The 14785-nt window shown below is 40.5% G+C and overlaps 1 long non-coding RNA gene across 1 annotated transcript; it reads right to left on the bottom strand.

Annotated features, from left to right (window-relative positions):
• Nucleotides 1-11504: 11504 nt before the first annotated feature.
• On the bottom strand, nt 11505-14408 carry LOC121712091. Its single transcript, XR_006032507.1, has 3 exons — nt 14358-14408; nt 12782-13058; nt 11505-12288 (listed from the first exon to the last, which is right to left on the bottom strand). It is a non-coding gene; the product is annotated as an uncharacterized LOC121712091 (long non-coding RNA).
• Nucleotides 14409-14785: the final 377 nt, after the last annotated feature.

The raw sequence follows: 14785 nt of genomic DNA, 5'->3' as shown, positions 1-14785 counted from the left end.
CAAATGATTCACTTTGCCGAATTTATGCAGTCAATTACGTCGTCTCAGTCCTGGTTAGCCTACTTTACTTTGAACCATGCTCTTCCTTACTTGAAACACCTTTGAAAATAGAGGATTAAAGTAGCTAGTGGGTGTTTGGGAATGAACGTTAGCAGATGCTTTTTGAGACTTGTGGTCTTAATGCAAAATTTTACAAAGCACTGACAGGGCCACCAAGGACTGTGAGCGAATCAACAGGAGAAAAACCTATTTAGCAAGCAGAAATGTCCCAGCCTGTTTAGGATGCTTCATAGTTTATCTTTCAGGTATATTTCCCATTAGAAAACCATCGCATTAGCAAACGCGTTGTGGCTAACTCACTAACTCCTGTTACTATGGTCAGAAAAGAATGAGATGACAGTCGAAAGCAAAGATTCTAGAACAGAGCTCTGTTCGAGAATCTTTGGTCGAAAGATAAAATTGCAGCACTGTTATCAATTTGCTTGGTAACCGCATTTATTGTTTTCTACAAATACACTAATCAAATTGGCCTCCATCATTCAACCAATGCTAATGGTAACATTATTTTACCTAGGTCCCAGGCTAGTGATATAACTTGTATAAGATTAGCGTAGCCTACCTGCAGTAAAAAACAATGTCCGATAAACATTCTCAGATTGATTTTGGCTTCAAGAAGAAATGGGAATTACATTTCATGTGGAAATCATCCTACCCTTATTAGACATTCTCTGCAGTAAACTACACTGTTGTCCTTGTAGGAAGCGTCTATTGTCTTTCCAACCCACTTATTAACTTCCAACAAAGTTACGTCTCGCCAGAGCCGTCTGCGTCTGCTGCAACGATGCGCCATCTGGTGGACAAACTACTACGTAATGCCAATACTGGAAATGCAGCCAAATGATGATGAACATTTGTAATTATGTATCGGCCGTTCTAATTGCTGATAGCGATAGTATGTGCGTGCCTGTGTGTGTGTGTGTGTGTGTGTGTGCGTATACTGTATATGTGTGTGTGTGTGTGTTTGTGTGTGTGCGTGCCTGTGTGTATGTTGATGTGTGTGTGTGCATGTGTGTGTTTCTGTCTGTGTGTGTACTGTATGTGTGCGTGCGTACATGTGTGTGTGTGTTTGTGTGTGTCTGTGTACAGTGGGCATCGCTTTCAAATGACCACTTCAGTCGCGCATTACCATGCGTGAAGCTGCGTGAAGCTTTAGTACCACTTTCAGCCACTGTGCGTCGCTCCACTGTACATCGCTCTGCCTGCCGCCCCTTCTGAAAAATAAGGAGGCTACTATTAAACATAATTGTTGCTGAGAGTAATCCCAGCCTACGAACTCAATAACAAAATAAATCATGCATAATTAAACATTACCTCGATTTAGGCTACTTGGGTATGGCTTAAGGCTTGACTACACGGTGGTAACGAAAATCGAAATCGAAATTTGCTTTCTACATTATAGTCAGTGTTGGGGGTAACGCAACTACGCAAATCAAAACAGTGTCTTGTGTGATAATTGAGTCAGTAGAGAAATAACTGTTCAGAATTAATCTGTAGCCTTGGGTAGGCTTCTGCAGAAAACAATGTTGTTGCCGATTTAATACTATCTGGCGACGTTTTTAACAGGCTACACAATAGAGGCTTAGACAACTATGACCCACGTTTTGGTTTCGTAAATTAATTTGCCCTTTCTTGACTGCAATGTAGTCAATTGACTGTGGGGGTTTAGAGCTTTCACACAGGTATGCTATTTATGTTTGAGCAGACATAGAAATGTATTGTAGCTGTGGTAGTCAAGTGTCTTTAACCTAACGAATGTTTTTTTCTCAAGTGCTTTTAACACCATCCAGCCCCTCAGACTGGGAGACAAGCTCTTGCAGATGGGTGTGGACGCTCACCTGGTAACCTGGATTACAGATTACCTGACTGAGCGACCACAGTTCGTCAGACTGAAGAACTGTCTCTCTGACACTGTGATCTGCAGCACCGGAGCGCCACAGGGAACTGTGCTCTCTCCAGTCCTGTTCACCCTGTACACATCTGACTTCTGCTACAACACCGAATCATGCCACATGCAGAAGTTTTCTGATGATACTGCAATTGTGGGGTGTATCAGGAACGGGCAGGAGGAGGAGTACAGGAGCCTGGTGGAGGACTTTGTGCAATGGTGCAAACTCAATCATCTTCAACTTAACACTTCAAAGACCAAGGAGATGGTGGTGGATTTCCGCAGGTCTAAGCCCACTCTGCTACCAGTCCACATTGATGGGGTCAATGTGGAGGTGGTTAGCACCTACAAGTATTTGGGTCTCCACCTGGACAATAAACTGGACTGGTCAGCCAACACTGATGCACTCTACAAGAAAGGGCAGAGCAGGCTGTACTTCCTGAGGAGGCTGCGGTCCTCCAATGTGTGCAGTAAGCTCCTCAGGATGTTCTACCAGTCTGTTGTTGCCAGCGTCCTCTTCTATGCAGTAGTATGCTGGGGAGGAAGCACAAGGAAGAAGGATGTGGGGCGAATTGACAGGCTGGTAAGGAAAGCTGGCTCTGTGGTGGGAGCTGAACTGGAGTGCATCACTTCACTATCTGACAAAAGGACCCTGAACAAACTGATCAACATCTTGGACAATGAGTGTCACCCACTCCACAGCACTATTGTTAAGCAGAAGAGCCTGATCAGCTGCGACTTCGCTCACTGCCTTGCACAACTGACAGACTGAGAAAGTCATTTGTCCCCAGGGCCATTGAACTGTTCAATGCCTCACTTAAGGGAAGAGGAGAGATACAGTAGACTTCTCTGCATAGTCTGTCTGCCTCTTCACCCCCTCCATGTTTAGTACTGTCTGTCCACTAGCCACTTGTATCACTGTCTTTATGCCTCACTGTTTGCGTGCTATATTAGCACATTAGCACATATGCATAACCCCCCCCCCCCCCTCCATGCCACAGCCGAACTGTGGCCACACTTATACATTTTCTCAAATAGTTAAATATATAGATATATAGACTTTACTTTATTTCTGCATTGTTGCACTGTTGACTTACTCATTTGCACTATCACCATGACCACTATCACCATTGCACTACCACCATGACACTCATTCACACAGAGCACCTTAGAGCAGTGTTTCTCAAAGTGTGGTCCGGGGACCACTGGTGGTCCGCAAGCTATCCCAAGTGGTCCATAAGCAGATGTGGTAAAACATAATAGAGATGAGTTGTTTGCAATATTGAACGAACTTGTATGTGAATCCAAACAGTTCTGCAACACTGCCTATGTATATGCCAATTTAAATCATGAATCCTCTGACACAATAAGCAAGGTGCAAAGACAATTAGCAAGGTGGTTCAGTGAGTAGGCCTATTGTGTCTATTAGCTAGGTGGTCCGTGATGTTTTTTTTACTGGTTAAGTGGTCCTTGGTCTGAAAAAGTTTGAGAAACACTGCCTTAGAGCACCTTACCATACCTTACTATGCACAGAGAATCACAGGCTCAGTCCCTGCCTCAGTTATTGCAAGCGCCTCTGATTTATTAATCACCACTATGTGGATACTGTTTTTAGAATTGATTTAGATTAAGTGTTAGTATAATTTGTATTTTTGTCATTTGTATTTTAGTATATTTTTATATATTGTATTAAGTGTTAGTATAATTTGTATTTTAGTATATTTAGCATATTCTTTATCTTCTACTGTCCTTACTGCTTAGTTGTGTTTTTATATTATATACTTTAATTACTCTTTCTGCTGTTAAAGAATGTGTTTGTTTTGTATGTATGCTGCTGCTGAGACCTTGAATTTCCCCTGGGGATCAATAAAGTATCTATCTATCTATCTATCTATCTATCTTTTAGACTGGGCGCATAGTAATGTTGATGGACAAGGGATAAGCCAAACGAACACTGGAGGTTCCGTACCCTTGCTGTGTCCATTATTAGGTATGACCTCCCGTTTTGTTCTAAGTGCACTAACTAACATCAGTTCAGTCGTAACAACGGCTACTTTTTAACAACTGTTACAGTGTGAGCTGCATCCACACGGAGGTTGGACTGCTTTACGCAGGGGTTCGGGAGTTTATGTCAACAGCGTTGCCATGACGGAGCAGGTACAAACATTTGAAGTTTACACCTACTGCATTCATAGTGCATGGTTGTAGTTTACTAACTATGGTTGTATCTGTTTTAGGAACGACTGTGTTGGTAGTGATAATAGCCACTGTTTTGTCTTGGTTTATTTTCGTTCTGTTTGTTTCTTTTACTGAGTGCCACACTGATTTTGTCCATACTGGTGTTTGAAGGCCTATGTTTGGCCCGTTGCAAGGGATTGCGCTGTAGCCTATGTTGAAACTAAACCTTGAAATCATAGATAAGTACCATACTACCATAAGTATACGTGAGACTGTTACTCCGGGGCATAGTGACTAGGCTTCCGGCTGTATTAGGTCATAGAGTCACTGACGGCTGCTTCGTGCATTCTATTCACACGGTATTTCCATACGGGAGACTGTTACTCCGGGGGCATAGGGTCTATATGCTCCCGGCGGTATTAGTTCATAGATTTACTAACGGGTTTACCCATTGACTTAGCGCATCCATACTGGAAACTGGTACTCCTGAGCCATAGGGTTCTATGACTCGTTGTATAGGTTGAATTAGATTTGCTAAAACTCTGTACTTAGTACACTTACACTGTGAACATTTAGCAGACTCTTACAGTATCTGTGATACCCTCAGACCTAAGCTTTAAGTACTACATTAATCCCCAGAAGGTAATAATCTTAAGCAGGGCTCCTCAAGTGTTTGCTGTGGTCACCTTGTTTGCTCAGCTTGTAGTGCACCTTACCTTGGCCCAGGCCATTTTGCTGTGCTGTAAATCATACATTTCCCTTTCTTTTGTTTTCTTTTGTGTCCTGTGTGCCACTATTTATTGTGAGGTGACCCCGTCCTGGTTGATCTTTGTGGAGGCTCTTTGTAAACTTGAAGCCTATGTTGAGTGCCCTACCAAACTGTCATCATTGTTTTTTTAAAGACTTATATGTATACAGAACTTTTAGGATATTGAATTAATACATTTTGAATGTTTTTATTAGTCTTGTTCTAGAGACTGCTGGTGACACTTGACAATTTGGAAAATAAATATATTTTTTGGTTCAGTCTCAACTCGTTTCCTACGTGCTTTGGTAATTCTTAGCTGTAGGTCACACCTACATTTTGGTGAGTAGCATAGAGATCGTTAAAACAGTAAAGTATGCCTCTCCGTTTGGGACATCGAAAATGTATATTTTTAATAGGGTAGACTACCGTCGGAGATGCTGACTTGCAAAGGCCTCGGGATAACACGTTATCTCCACTATCATCAGTCAATGCCCCCTTGATCAAAGTGGGGAATGAAAGAAAAAGTTTGAGAACCACTGGCTTAACAAGTTACCTGCAGTCCAGAACACACAGAATATTGCAACAGAAAGTTGCCTTTATAATCAACTACTATTTGTTCCAACAGCATTCAAACAAAGCCTTTATAAAAGTGAAAAAAAAATGTTCCATAAGAAGTAAAATAAAATACTGTTACTGTAGAAACTGTATCCCAAGCTTCAGCTCCCCACGTCTGTGACAGGCAGACGTGACACCACTAAATTCTCAGCTTGTTTATACCTCACACTGAACGCGTAAGACCAGGCCATCACTGTGGGGTGCGGTAGCCTACTCTCTGGGATTTAAAGGAACCGTATGTAAGATTGTGGCCAAAACTGGTACTACAATCACTTTCAAACTACTGTAGAGCAGTGTATCCCCTCCCCCTCCCCTCTGACTGGCAGAGCTGGCAACCCGGATGCCGAAACACTACTGACTTTGTGATTAGTAGATAGGTGGAGGGTGGCACATCAGGCCAAAACACAACATGACAACATCAACATTAGTTGAGGGCTGCAACTTCACTTTTTAAATGACAATATCCTGTCCGGACTACTGTTGTCATAGATATAAGTATTTGAAATGAATATGATTTCTTAATGTCTAGTGACATATCAGGGCCATTTTATGATTGATTGAAATACATTTCTATTTCTACAGCTCATTACACTTATGTTACTGTTGAACGTAGGCCTAACTGGTATCATTACAAACATTATTATGTGTCCTAAAAACTGGCATTTTATGGCATTGTGTCATGTAAGGTCGTTGCAAAATCTAGAGAAATGTGTGAGGTGGTCAGCGGGGGACAATTGAGACACACATTGGATTGTGTTATTACTTGAACATTCCACACTATCCACAGTGGTATCGGGGGCAGGAGGATTACTGTTAGCGCAAGCTTTATATAAAATTCTTCAACAGAAGGCCTGCCTCGAATGCAGGCTTGCCCAAAATAAAGGCAGGGGCGCAGCTACCCATTTTTGAGGGGTATGCAACAACAATATTGGCCCCCCACCAAAAAAAACCCCCACAAACACCAACAATTAGGCACAACTTGGCAACAAGAAAACTAAAGGCCAATAATTTACACTATTAGTGTGTATTAGTGTTTATTAAATATAAATATTTTTAAAGAAATGCTGCCAATTTGATGTTTAACTTGATGAAGTATTGATAAATGGTGCATTGTCACTTTAAGAGAGTCTTAACGGTTCTCATAACGTCCTTTTGCCAGCTGTTACTCACAAACATAAGTCTGATCCAACTCTAGCCTTGTTTGCTTGTGCCACATTGACAACACAATAGTAAGTTATTACAAGGAGCCTTCATTGTTGGGATATGGAAACATGTAATGAGTTGTTGCTAGCGTGACATTTTTGTTTGCCATTAAAAATGCAGTATGAACATGGTAGCCACCTAGCTATCTGAATGGAATAAGCTATGTTTCAATCGGCATATGCTTAGCAAACGCTAGTCTGTTAACATGAATATTTGCAAGCCTCCAAGCACAGACGTCACACTTTAAATCCTACCTGTTACAAGGATACAAGGATACAAGGAAGTTTATTGTCACATGCATATAGTTACTGGAAGTAAGAAATGCAGTGAAATTATGTCTGGTGTCAGCCTATTTGTGCATTAATGGGGGGGGGGGGGGGGATTGGGATTGGGGGGGGGGGCACCAACAAGGAGCACCCAAGAGCAACAGGGGCAAGGAAAAACTCCCTTACCAAGAAAGAAACCTTGGGCAGATCCACGGCTCAAGGGGCTAACCCAACAGCAGGGGTCTTGGTGTGTGTGTTGGGGGGGATGACAAGGGAGATGGGATAGTGTGCTGTATATGTGGGGAGAGGGCAGTGTGCAATATGTGTGTTGGAGGAGCTTCCTCATGCGACAATGTGCTGTGTATTGGGGGGGGGGGGACAGTGTGCTGTAAGTATGTTGGGGATGTGTGTTGGAGAAGCTTCCTGATGAAACAATGTGCTGTGTATGTAGGGAGGGGGATGGCAGTGTGCAGCAAGTATGTAGAGGAGGCTTACTGTAGCAAGCAGTGTGCTGTATGTATGTGAGGTGATGACAATGATGATGTAAGTGTGTGTGTTTTTTGTGTGTGTGTGTGGTGGGGGTGGGGGTGGGGGGGCAGAAAGGCTAGGCAATCAAGGACATGGGTAGATAGATGGAGGAGAAAACAAAAATAAGAAATAAAAAGTTCTATGGAGATGTGCAAAAGTTGGAGAAAGTCAGATATGTGTGTGTGTGTGTGTTTTGACGTGTAATGAAATAAGAAAATAAATAAAAGGTCTGTAGCATAGGGAGAGGGATGTAAAAGTGCTAAAAGTCATGTACTGTAGGTGTGTGTGGGGGGGGGGGGGGGGTCATGAGTGCTGAGGAGTGAATGAGTGCAAAGTCAGTCTAGTGTGAGTTCAGAGTTGGGAAATGTTTGAGAGTGCTGAGGAGTGAATGTGTGCAAAGTCAGTATAGTGTGAGTTCAGAGTTCGGATGGCCTGGTGATAAAAACTTCTCCTGAGTCTCTCAGTTCTGGCTTTGTCAAGTCAAGTCAAGTTTATTTATATAGCGCATTTCATACACAGAGGTCATTCAATGTGCTTTACATAAACAAAACCAAACAATAATAACAAATAAAAAGCATAGAAAGGCAATATAGTCAAAGAATAGTTAAAAGGTAAAGATCATAATAAAAAGAAAACATAAAACACAAGGTAAAATAATTTAAAAATAAAGGATAATTAGTAAGCAAAAAACAAAGGCAAAAGTAGTAAAAAAAGTAATAAAAGATGAAGTAGAATAATTATCAAGGCAGATTCAGAATTTGTAACTCGGCACAGTTAGCAGAAAGCATCTGAGAACAGTTTGGTCTTAAGTCTAGATTTAAAACTGGCTACAGTTGGGGCCTTTTTGATGTCATCTGAAAGTTGATTCCACAGCTGAGCCGCATAGCAGCTAAAAGCTGCTTCACCATGTTTAGTTCTAACAGTTTTTCACCTGGGACCTGAGAGGACGAGAAGGTGTGTACTGCTGAAGCATGTCTGACAGGTATTTAGGTCCTGCTCCATTTACTGATTTATAAACAAGCAATAGTCAATTCTGTGAATTACTGGAAGCCAGTGCAAGGACTTGGAGTAATGTGGTCAGTTCTTTTAGTTTTTGTTAGAATCCTAGCTGCTGCATTTTGTATCATCTGAAGCTGTTTAATAGTCTTTTTAGGAAGGCCTGTGAACAGCCCATTGCAGTAATCAACCCTGCTGGAGATAAATGCATGAATGAGTTTTTCTAAGTCATATTTTGACATCAGCCCTCTGAGTCTGGCAATATCTTTGAGGTGGTAAAAAGCTGATTTAGTTGTCGCTTTCATGTGGCTGTTGAAATTTAGATCACTGTCAATTAATACACCAAGATTTTTAACTGTATCCTTTGCCTTCAACCCTCAAGGAGAGTGGCAACCCTAAGTCTTTCCTCCTTTTTACCAAATATAATTACTTCGTTTGGTGACAGAGCTAAGTAAATTTGTGTTATCTGCATAGCTATGATATGAAATCAAGTTATTTTGGATGATTTGTCCAAGTGGGAGCATATAGAGGTTGAATAATAGTGGCCCTAAGATCGACCCCTGGGGAACACAACAGGTCAAGGACGTTGGTGTTGAGGTACAGTTTCCGATGGCAACAAAGAAGCTCCTTTCTTGTAGATATTATTTTAGCCAGCTGATAACTATGCCTGTAAATCCAACCCAGTGTTCTAGTCTGTGTAGTAAAATATTGTGATCAACAGTGTCAAATGATGCACTAAGGTCCAGTAGCACTAGGACTGATGTTTTACCTGAATCTGTGTTTAGGCGTATGTCATTGGAAACTTTAATGAGAGCTGTTTCAGTGCTGTGATTTGCCCGAAAGCCAGACTGAAAGTAATCAAAATACCCATTTGATGTTAGGAAGGTGGTTAATTGATTAAAGACTACTTTTTCAATAATTTTGCCAATAAAAGGTAGATTGGATATGGGCCTGTAATTGTTTAGCATGGAGGCATCCAGGTTATTCTTCTTGAGAAGTGGCTTTACAACAGCTGTTTTCAGTGACTTAGGAAAAGTGCCAGACAGCAGTGATACATTTACAATTTGAAGGACATCCGCCGCTATGAGATGAAAAACAGTTTTGAAGAAATTGGTAGGCCAATTGAGTGTCTAAGACACATGTGGAAGAGCTGAGATTCTGTACCGTTTTTTCAAGTGTTTCGTAGTCTATCAAGCTGAACTCTGACATCAAGTTTAGTTTCCCTCTGTTTGTTGCTGGAAGTTCAGGTTGTTGAATTTGTAATTGAGCAGATATGTTGAGTCTGATTTTGTCAATTTTACCTTTAAAAAAAGATGAAAACTCATTGCATTTATTAGTTGAGAGAAGTTCAGGCGCTAATTGTGAGAGGGGATTTGTTAATTTATCAACAGTTGAAAATAGAGTGTTATTTGAACTTCTATTGATAATGTTAGAAAAAACATTATACGCCATACATAGGCGTCTTCTTGATTTCAGCGGTAGGAATAATCCATTGTTAGGATGAGAAGAGTCCTTCAGAATCTTTTGGGCTCTTAGGAGTACTCTTCTGGAATAGATATCTTGTAGAGCAGGGAGTTGAGTTCTTATAGTACGTTCAGCTGAGCGCACTACTCTCTGCAGAGTACTACAATCTCTAACTGTGGAGTTCCCATACCAGGTGATGATGACATTTCATGAAATAATGGGTGTTACACTTATCTAGGCCTGTCTGGCCATATGTCTCAAATGTAGTTTCTGAGTATGTCCGCTGCATCAAACTTGCCATGGCCACCTCTGTGTATCATAATCAATCAAAATATGGATGTTTTAATGGTTTGTATGATTTAAGAACTTTTGTTGGTCAACATCTGTCAAACAAATGCTCTCTGAACGGCCATTTCTGAAGATTTCTTGTGCATCAAAATTCCCACAGCACCTACAGTAAGATAAGTGAAATTCAGTTTAATTCAGCACAACACACATCTGTGTATCAAGATCAATCAAAATATGTAAGTTTGTGATTGCTTTAAAGGGAAACTTTAGCAGGATTTCCCCCTCTGCTGTTGAAATTGTGCATTATGCTATTTCAAACTGTGGGAAAAGGTAACGATAAAGCACATGGATTTGTTTACAAGCTAGCGAACCGTTAGCATAAGTTTGGCAGAACTATGTGGATGTTACAAGGTAAGAAACACAATTTAAAACGAGTTTCTTGTTTCTCACTTCTCTTTCCGGGGCGGTGGTCTCAATGTTGCAAGGTTGGTTTTCCGCCTGTAGACGCTAGGCGCAGCGGGGAAAGTCACCATTTTCAACGGAACAGGTCATTTTACCATCCAAATGATTTCTAAACGGGTTTATTACGTTGAAATAGTTGCCAAGTTCCCCTTTAAACAGGGGGTTGTCCAATACACACAAAAGAAACAGCAAAGGTATGCTAATACAAAGCAGCACTACAGGCACTAAATAATAATTTACATCAGATCAGATTCAACTTTATTGTCATTGTGCAGAGTAAAAGTACAAACAGGGTTCCCACTGTAAGTCAAATGTAAAATTCTATGACTCTTCCCTGACAAAACACCTGAATTTCCATTACTTACTATATAATGAGTAGTACAATATACCGACCGATGATTTCAGAGCACTCGCATAGCAGTCAAGAGTCTTTTACTTTTTTAGAGCGGGAGATGAATAAATAGGCATTGAATTAACACAGTTGGGCTACTCAAGCAAGCTGTAAAGATAATAACCAGATATACACCAATTCTGTGTGGAAATATGTTATGCATTTTGGCTAGTAGATCATAAACTACTACAACAAAATTCCCTGACTTTCCATGTCTGGAATAGACTTTCTAAAATTCCATGATATTCCAGAAATTCTATGACCCGTGGGAACCCTGTACAAAGCAAAAGTGCAATGTGATATACAAAGTATAGACAGATGGTGTCTGTCTATACTTTGTCATATAAATTAGATATAAATATGGGCAGTATATTAACAGAACATATGAGAAACAGAATAAATATGATATTCAGATATGAACCATATACACGGATATATATAGTACGTACAGCTACAGTAACATTATAAGAGTAGTAAGAAGTGTATGTTCAGGATGGATAATATGAAGAGCAGTAGAATATGGTTATGTATAATTATAATTACAGTATGTGCATTTGTAAATAAATAACACTATGGGTGGGATAGGGTATTGGGGGCTTAGTTGATGGGTTGTCACCAGGATACAGAGCTACAGTCCAGTCGGATGACAGCTACAGAAAAGAAGCTTCCTCTGAACCTGCAGGTCGGGTGCAGAGAGACCTGTACTTATAATAATAATAATAATAATAATAATAATAATAATAAAGACAATAATATTTTTCAAGACCATAGAGAATGCTGTTGTAGTACTCCAGTCTTGAGGCGATGAGGGCATGGATGAGAATGATGCATTGTTGAGCCATCTGGTCACAGTAACACAAGACCCATCCTGTCAGACTAGGCCAGAAGTCCCGTCACTGGAATGATGTAGAGGACTCTGAGACAGTCATGTGGCGCCTTTGACCAGTGGCCACAATACAGAGGACCCCTGGCCAGTCAATGAGCAGTGCTTGACAAGCATCATGTGTAGAAGACCCATTTTGCAAAACAATGTAGACACCCATCTATTCTCAGGAGCAGTCCTTCTATAGCTGGCGGGAACAGCTGCAGAAAAATTCCTGGGCTTTGCCTTGCTCCTTCCTGGCCTGTGCCTTGCTCCTTCCTGGCATGTCTGGTCTCACTATGTCTTTCTGCTTTGGTGATGAGCCTGACAACAGCTGACAACCTGGAAATTAGAAATAAACGTGTACATAGAAAGACATGTTAAAACATACTGATGACTAAAGTTCACCTATAGAACACAGGCCTATGCCTTTAATATAGTGCGCCAAAGTATTTCAGGAGGTGGAACACGGCCTAATTAATGTTAATGGATTGGTTTAGGTGGTTGAATCAGCTGTCCCTTAATAGTGTAGGCCAAAATGTATCAGCTGAACAATTTGTTTCTCGCTCTACAGTATGGGCCTATGTATTCCTTATGATATGCCAGAGTAAGTAGGAAAGTGGGACATGTCTTAATTGATATTAATTGACATCTAGAGGCTATAGGCTTTCAGAAAATATATGGTGTAGGTGGTCAATTCAGCTGTCCCTTAATAGTATAGGCCAAAATGTATGAGTTGTACAATCTACAATATGGGTCTATATTTAGCACAGCAACAACCAAATCTACCATAGCAAAATCGCAGTAAAAGTAATGTAAAAATGACTTAAAATACCTGCCAATTGTCCTCTGTTTCCACCGCTGCAGTAGATCATGATGTGAGGATGCGCTCCGTAACACACCTGTTAATGGAAGCAAGGACTGAGGTGTCAAGGCCAGCATGCTTCAGCCTCTTCAGGAAGTAAACAAATGAGTAGCCAAACAAGGACAAACAAGGCCTTGTTTACATGCTGGCTGCCTTGTAGTTTGACACCATTCTCCTTTCTGTGAGTGTTCTGTTGGAGTCATATAATGAAATGCAACCCATACATCAGGATATCAGGAGCAAGGATCTGTGAAAACATAGTAGAGAGGAGGAAAAAAAAAGACATAAAGATATGTCAAGAAAACATTACATGACCATCCCTAAACAACAGCGTTGGACAAGTTACTTCAAAAGCGTAATGCATTATTTATTACTTGTTACTGTCAGTAATTTGTTACATTACAATATTACTGTCTTTTAATTGTAAGGCATTACACTATGTTTACATCACTTTCACCAAAATAACAGAAAATATGGATTTGGTGTTCTCAATAGATCTTCATGTGTTCAATGCAGCTCATTACACGGCAGGAGGTGATGTGGTATGGAATAATGACTGAGCTAGGCTTAAGGCTAACAAAAGAACAATATAATGGTTGCAGTTATGGCTCATGGGACAATGTTGGCCCCAAAGGTCAAAGGTCACTCACAACTTAATATAGTAAAATATAGCCATAGTGAAATTGTATGTTGATTTTAAATGGTTCTCATCATTGCTGGTTGCCTTTCCTTCCACTTACAGTGGTGTAGACTTAATGCAAATAGTTTGAGAATAATGGCTACGATCTTTGTCTGTAAAAGCAACATTTTAGTTATTCTCACTGCTTGAAATGAGAAGTATAGCCTAACCATGTTAGATCTGTTGCATGAATGGCAGAGATAACTCAAATTCCCTTTCTACAGTCATCTAAACAAGGCAATTGCAGGACCAGCATAGATTACTTTTTTAATTCTTGAATAATCTTCTCTGGTGCCAATTGAGCATTTCTCAATTTTGGATTAAAAAGCAAAGTAACTTCAGTTACTGAGAATTGTACCGAGTAAAATATTACTGAAATTGTATTGGTAATGTCTTACGTTACTGCATTACAGCAAAAAGCAACGCATTACTGTAATTACATTACTTTTTTAATGCATTACTCCCAACACTGCTAAACAACACTTCCTTTATCCTTCCTTTCTCATTTTATCACTACTGCAATTCATGGACATATATTGTATATAGGTGAGACAAGCTTAACACTGGTGTGGGTATTTATTCAAATACTGGAATAGGCTACTAAACTATAACTCCACAACTTCAAGTGTCAACACTGTAGAAATTTGGAGGAGTATTTGTAGTTCTTATGCAGGAAAATACAGTATAGGCTACTTTGGACAAAGCTGCATTGCACTACGTAGTACACTGCAGAAATGCGCTATTTTGGAGATCGAAACGTTGTTGTACTGCTTTGTTTTTCAGAAAAACGGTAGTAGCCTATAACAGAATTTGTCACATGAATTACCCAGACCCAAAGAAACAAATTGCTTATTACGTAAAACTGACCTGCTTATAATTTCATGTCAAACACCATGTCAACTAATTGAAAAGCAGATTGTATCACCATCGCACTCATTTCGATAATTTAACCATAACATGTCGTGAACAATGATTTCTTTGGCTAATTATCACGCGAGTGTTGTTCATCGACTTGGCCTTCTTCTGCCCATACAGTGCAACAAAGAACTCGGTCCCAGTATCTTTTAGGTCACTATGAGTGGCATCAGGTTCTCCAAGCACTGTATTGAGACCAGGTGGTATTTCCTAGGAGTACAACATGTTGTCCTTGTCATGTTGTGGAAGGCTGCAGGTCAGAGAGAGCCTCCTGCAGAGGCCAGAGACATCACACAGTTTGGGTGGGAGGTTGCTAGTGAAGGGGCTGTCATGCCCGCTCTTGCCATTCAGGCAGTGGCTCCAGTAAATTTGCTTGATGT

This window comes from Alosa sapidissima, chromosome 6 (genome assembly GCF_018492685.1).
Source record: "Alosa sapidissima isolate fAloSap1 chromosome 6, fAloSap1.pri, whole genome shotgun sequence".
NCBI lineage: Eukaryota > Metazoa > Chordata > Actinopteri > Clupeiformes > Clupeidae > Alosa > Alosa sapidissima.
The sequence above is the reverse complement of the archived record's forward strand: the minus strand, read 5'-3'. Positions and strand labels throughout refer to the sequence as shown.